At 40.2% G+C, this 6,537-nt stretch overlaps 1 protein-coding gene and 2 long non-coding RNA genes across 3 annotated transcripts in view; 2 read left to right on the forward strand and 1 right to left on the reverse strand.

Annotated features, from left to right (window-relative positions):
* The window catches only part of LOC310770361, a 334,814-nt gene that overhangs the window by 201,992 nt on the left and 126,285 nt on the right, over positions 1-6,537 (forward strand). The gene's annotated exons all lie outside the window — the stretch shown is intronic.
* The window catches only part of LOC310770143 (cytochrome P450 4V2-like), a 100,171-nt gene that overhangs the window by 24,361 nt on the left and 69,273 nt on the right, over positions 1-6,537 (reverse strand). The gene's annotated exons all lie outside the window — the stretch shown is intronic.
* LOC310770345 overlaps positions 2-6,537 on the forward strand; it is a 76,302-nt gene continuing 69,766 nt past the window's right edge. Inside the window, exon 1 of the long non-coding RNA XR_014552093.1 lies at positions 2-68. This is a non-coding gene — a long non-coding RNA (uncharacterized lncRNA). The remainder of the gene's footprint in view (positions 69-6,537) is intronic.

A 6,537-nucleotide genomic window follows, 5' to 3' on the forward strand; every position in this document is an offset into this window, starting at 1 on the left:
AAGAAGCCCCGGGGCGAGAGGAGGAGGCGGAGCCGGCGAGGGGCAGGACTGCGAGAGGGGAGAAGGAGGTCACGGGAGGGAGACGCGGGCAGGGCAGAGAAGGGCGGGGTGCGCTCCGTCTCCGTCGAAACAGGATAGTGGCATGGAGGTGATAGGCGAGGATAAAAGGAGCGGGCATTTCTCAATACAGTGGTACCTCGGGTTACATATTCTTCAGGTTACATACACTTCAGGTTACATACTCCGCTAACCCAGAAATAGTACCTCGGGTTAAGAACTTTGCTTCAGGATGAGAACAGAAATCGTGCTCCAGCGGCGCGGCAGCAGCAGGAGGCCCCATTAGCTAAAGTGATGCTTTAGGTTAAGAACAGTTTCAGGTTAAGAACAGACCTCCGGAACAAATTAAGTTCTTAACCCGAGGTACCACTGTACAGTTCTGGAGGTGAGGTCCGTTCTTAACCTGAAATTGTTCTTAACCTGAGGCACCACTTTAGCTAACGGGGCCCCTCGCTGCCGCTGCACGATTTCTGTTTTCATCCTGAAGCAAAGTTCTTAACCTGAGGTAATATTTCTGGGTTAGCAGAGTCTGTAACCTGAAGTGTCTGTAACCTTAAGCGTCTGTAACTCGAGGTACCACTGTGTTGGAAGTTCTTGTGGCCTCTTGCAAACCAAGAACTCAACACTGATAAAGGTGATTCCTTCACATATGATTGTCATCTGTTGGTCTTTGTTTTCTCTTTACATTTGATAATGCCTAAACGGTTGAATAAATTAAAACTGGACAAGTCTTGGCATGCATGAGTACCATAATAGCCATGGGCGTTGCCAGGATTTATGTTGGGGGGGAGCAGAACTGAGTTATCTGCAAGGCGATTGGTCAGTTAGTTAAGTATTTTTATTTACTTACTTGATTGGGGGGGGGGCAGCTGCCATGGGCGTAGCCAAGATTATTTTTTTTGGAGGGGCAGGACTTTTGTTGGAGGGCAGAACCGATGTGAATAGTCAGTTAAGTATTTCTATTGTTTTCCTTGATGGGGGGGCAGCTGCCCACCTCCCGCTATGCCCATGATAGTAGCTTAAAACTCTGCAGTGTCCTGGGGCAGCCAAATAGCACAGACGTCTGGTCCATCTGGCTCCGTATCATCTAAACAGACTGGCTGCAATTATCCAAGACTCTGCCTGGGATTGGTTGACAAGGCATTCTTTGATTGACAAGGCATCTGACCCTCCCCTTCTGGTCAGCGCCGGCGATTAATGGCTGACTTTCCCCCGAGCTCCGGGGGAAGCCTGCTCTGCGGGTTCGGGTCCTGCCACAACGGCGAAGCGGGGACCCTAAAAAATCACAGGCGCGGAAGCCTGTGAGCGAAGAGATCCGGCGGGCACCTTTTGCGCCCCCCCAAAACCGCAAAGAAGCCTTTTTAAAGGCTTTGGAGCGGCAGCGGGAGAGCGGCGCAGTGCTGAGGGTCGCTGACAAAGCCTGCTGAGTGAAGCCGCATTGCCATGATCGGAGAGCGCTGATTTCTTCTCTGAAATTTGGACTTTAAAGCAACTACTCATGAGTAGGAATAACGGGCTTAATTTGAAACAAAATTGGGAAGAAATTTGGTACTGCACGGGAAAGGTACAAAAAGGAAGTCTGCCTTCCCGTTGTGTAAATAATCTAAAGCAAAGAGACTGAAAGCTGTAACTTAAGAGGGAATATCTTCTTGGAACTAGTAATCCATCGTTTGGAAGAGTATTTCTCCCCAACGCTTGACAGGAGCGGAGGGGGGTGGAAATTGAACTTTTTATGCCTGTAAGAAAGGAACGTTTAAAAAGAACGTCCGCTGCTTTGATCCCTGGAGTCGGACTGCCTTGACAGGGAAACTGAACGGTGGACAGTCAACACATTGGGACTGTTTACAACAGTAACTTTATGTAAAGATACAGTGTCTTTGAATGGACTTATATATAAAATAGCATTGAAAATAAATTTGAAAAAAGGGGGCTTTTAAGAGATATTGGTTACAAAATTACAAAGTGAAGCTGGAACTTTTCCCCCTAGTGGAGACTTTGTTGTTACAATAACAATCAAGCCACCAGAGTGAGAGCCAGTGGAAATTTCCTTTTCAAAACAAAGTACAAGAGTAAGACGTGACCTTGGCTCCGAATGAGAGTGTTATGGATAAACAAAAGGGGAAATCTGAAGAAAGAAGCTTAAGATCAGGCAGACAATACAAGACTGATTTTTCCCACCAGCGGAGAGCTTCAACATCCGGAGGCACGGGCACAGCTGCTACCTCTCAAACTAAACCAAAAGCTATGTCAGCAGAAGACGCTTTAGCACAAGCACTTGGCAAGATTAATGTATCTTTGGAATATTTAACGAAGCAGGGAACAGAGACAAGTAAACAAGTTGTGGAAACTAATAAACAAAATTCAGGAAACTAATAAACAAGTGGCTGAGATCTCAGCAAAAATTGATCTGAACACGAAAAGTATTGATGAATTGGGAAAGAAGGTAAATTCCAACACAGAGACCATTGTAAGACTTTTGGAGGACTCGGCCACAACTCGAAAGATTGCAGAGGAAGCAAAGGAAATAGCAGTTGTCACCCAAGAGAGGATACCACCGGTCATCAGGAAATTGGAGGATCATGATCTGACTTTGTCTATGATTGAACTGCAGAGAAAAGAGAGGAATTTAAGGATCAGATCGGTTCCGGAAAGTGAGAAAGATAACTTGGTGGACTTCCTGACAAAAGAATTTTTGGACTTTTGGCAACAGGGCCTGGAGAAGGAAGAATTCAAGATAGTGAGTGCATTTAGGCTTGGTACAAGACAAAGGAATAATAAGGCAAGAGACTGTTTAATAACATTAAGAACAAAGGAAGAAAGGGATAAAATTTTGAATCTGCACTACCAAAAAACCTTGGAGATTGAAAATTCTTACGTGGAGATCTTTAAGGATATTCCGAAGCACATTCTGGACGTAAGAACCTACTACAAAGATCTGGTTGTTTTACTGAAGAAAAACAAAATATTCTTCAGGTGGGAATTTCCACAAGGCCTATCTTTTAAATACAGAGGAAGGAAGATAAGAATAAGAACATTGAGTGATAAAGACAAATTCCTGAGAGACCACGAAGAGGATCTACAGAAGGAGGTGGAATCTGGGCAGGAACTGACATCATTGGGAAAAGGAACATTGGATATATCAGACATATCGAACTTGTCATTTGGTTTGAAACCATCGACAGAGGAAGAACAACTACTTGGAGCAACAGGAATAAGTAAATAGTCTCATCATGGCTCTGCAACTTCTAAGTTGGAATTGTAATGGTTTGAATATGCCTCGAAAGAGGAAAGCTGTTTTTCATATATTGAAGAAAGAACAACTGGATTTGATCTGTTTACAAGAAACACATGTGACGAGGTTACAAAGGAAAATATTGGTGAATAAAAGATTGGGACAAGAATTTATTTCATCAGACAAAGTTAAAAAAAGAGGAGTTGTGATATATGCAAAGGAAAAATTACTACCGAAATTTGTTTTTAAAGATGAACAAGGAAGATTCCTGGCAATTGAAATTCAAATCCAAGGAGAGAAATTTTTAGCTGTAGGAATTTATGCACCGAACGAGGGGAAATCTGAATTCTTTAAGAAGTTGCATGAGATTTTGTTGGACTATATGGACTATAATCTAATTTTGATGGGAGACATGAATGGAGTAGTATCTACTAATATGGACAAAGCACAAAGACAGGTACTCACTAAGGATGGAAGATTACCAAAAACTTTTTTTGAAATGACTGACAATATGGGCTTGATTGATATTTGGAGAATAAAGAATCCTCTTGAGAGAGAGAACCTTCTTTTCTGAAGCCAAAATGACATGGACCAGAATCGATCAAATCTGGGTTACTAGAGGAATGGCATCAAAGATAAAGAAAGTGGAAATCTGCCCAAAAACCTGCTCCGACCACAATGCAGTAAGAATGGAGATGAAGCAAATAACAACTGGATCCTTTAGATGGAGGATGAATGACACCCTATTTAGAGATGAAGAAGTGTACAAAAAGGCCCAAAAAACTTTGAGAGATTATTTTGAAATAAACATGAACACCAATGTGGAAAAAAGAGTAATCTGGGACGCAAGTAAAGCCGTTATGCGAGGATTTCTGATACAACAAAATGCAATAAAAAAGAGAAGCCAAAATGAGAAAAAAGACAAGATTTTGGAGAAGATAAAAGAAGGGGAAAAGAAACTAAGATCAAAACCAAAGTCCAAAGAGATTTTGAGAGAAATCAAATTGTATCAAACACAATATATGGAGCTGATGAATCAAGAACTAGAATGGAAAATTAAACAAATGAGACAAAAGACATTTGAATCAGCAGATAAATGTGGTAAACTATTGGCTTGGCAAATGAAGAAAAGACAAAAATTAAATACGATTACAAATCTAGAAGTGGAAGGAAAGAATGTATATAAGCCAAATGAGATTAGAAACTGCTTCCAGAGATATTTTAAACAATTATATACACAAAGGCCGCAGAAAGAGATAGACATAGACAATTTTCTCAAGACTTATGGATTACAAAAAATTTCTTATGAAAGTAAAATAGGTTTGAACCAGAAAATAACTGAACAGGAAATAGAAGGTGCCATTCAAAATATGCAACTGGGCAAGTCTCCGGGACCGGATGGGCTTACTTCCAGATATTATAAAATGTTAAAGGAGTGGCTATTACAACCTATGAAGGAAGTTTGTAATGAAATTTTGGAGGGGAAAAAGGCACCAGAAACGTGGAAAGAAGCTTATATTACACTTATACCAAAGACTGAGACTGAAAAGAACCAACTTAAGAACTACCGCCCTATTTCGTTACTAAATGTGGATTACAAAATTTTTGCTGATATTCTGGCTAAGAGACTGAAAAAAGTTTTGATGGAAGAGATTCATAGGGACCAAGCGGGCTTTCTCCCGAGAAGACATATGTCAGATCATGTAAGGAATATAATAGACATTTTGGAAAAGCTAGAAGTGAACATAAATACTAAAGCAGTTTTGATATTTGTGGATGCGGAGAAAGCCTTTGACAATATTTCTTGGAGTTTTATGAAGAAGAATCTCCAGGGGATGGGGGTAGGCCAAGGATTTGAAAATGGTATAGGTGCAATATACTCAGAGCAGAAAGCAAAGTTAATTGTAAACAATATGGTTACGGAAGAGTTTAAGATAGAAAAAGGGACACATCAGGGGTGCCCAATCTCTCCATTACTATTTATATCAGTCCTGGAAGTCTTGCTGAATATGATCAGAAAGGACCAGCTGGTTAAAGGGGTACAGGTCGGAGCTAAACAATACAAATTGAGAGCATTTGCAGATGACTTGGTACTTACGTTACAAGAGCCAGAATCTAGTACTAAAAGGGTTTTAGAACTAATTCAAGATTTTGGCCAGGTTGCAGGATTTAAATTGAATAAATCCAAAACTAAGGTATTGGAAAAAAACTTAACACCTATGGAAAGGGAGAGGTTTCAGAATGAGACAGGTTTAACTGTGGTTAAGAAAGTGAAATACTTGGGGATCAATATGACAACTAAAAATGTGAATTTGTTTAAAGATAATTATGAAAAATGCTGGACAGAGGTAAAAAAAATTTAGAAATTTGGTCAAAATTGAAGCTTTCCTTGTTGGGTCGAATTGCAGCTATAAAGATGAATGTATTGCCTAGAATGTTATTTCTGTTTCAAACATTGCAAATTGTTGACAAGATGGACTGTTTCAAGAAGTGGCAGAAAGATATTTCAAAATTTGTCTGGCAGGGCAAAAAGCCCAGGATAAAATTTAAGATATTAACTGATGCAAAAGAAAGGAGGGGATTTGCCCTGCCAGATTTTAAACTTTATTATGAATCAGCGGCTTTTTGCTGGTTGAAAGACTGGCTACTTCTTGAGAACACAGATATCTTGGATCTAGAAGGGTTCAATAATACTTTTGGGTGGCATGCATATTTGTGGTACGACAAGGTCAAAGCTCATAAAGCTTTTAAAAACCATATTGTCAGGAAAGCACTGTATAATGTCTGGATTAGGTATAAAGACCTGCTGGAGAACAAAACTCCCAGGTGGTTGTCCCCAATGGAGGCAAAGGCTGTGAAAAAACTTAATATGGAGTCTAAATGGCCGAAATATTGGGAAATTTTGGAACAAGAAGGGGATGTAATGAAATTGCAGAGTTATGAGAAATTGAAAGATAAAGTGAGAGATTGGCTCCATTACTACCAAATAATGGAGGTTTTTAAGTCAGACAGGAAAATTGGCTTCCAGGTGGAAAAATCAAAACTGGAGACAGAACTATTAGAATCCAAAACTAAGAATTTGTCAAAAATGTATAACTTGCTGTTGGAATGGAATACACAGGATGAAATAGTTAAATCAGCTATGATCAAGTGGGCACAAGATATTGGTCATAACATTATGTTTGAGGACTGGGAACGGTTGTGGACCACCGGTATGAAATTTACGGCATGTAATGCCTTGAAAGAAA

The sequence above is a fragment of the Podarcis filfolensis genome, assembly GCF_964270895.1.
Source record: "Podarcis filfolensis genome assembly, chromosome: 9".
Taxonomy (NCBI): Eukaryota; Metazoa; Chordata; class Lepidosauria; order Squamata; family Lacertidae; genus Podarcis; species Podarcis filfolensis.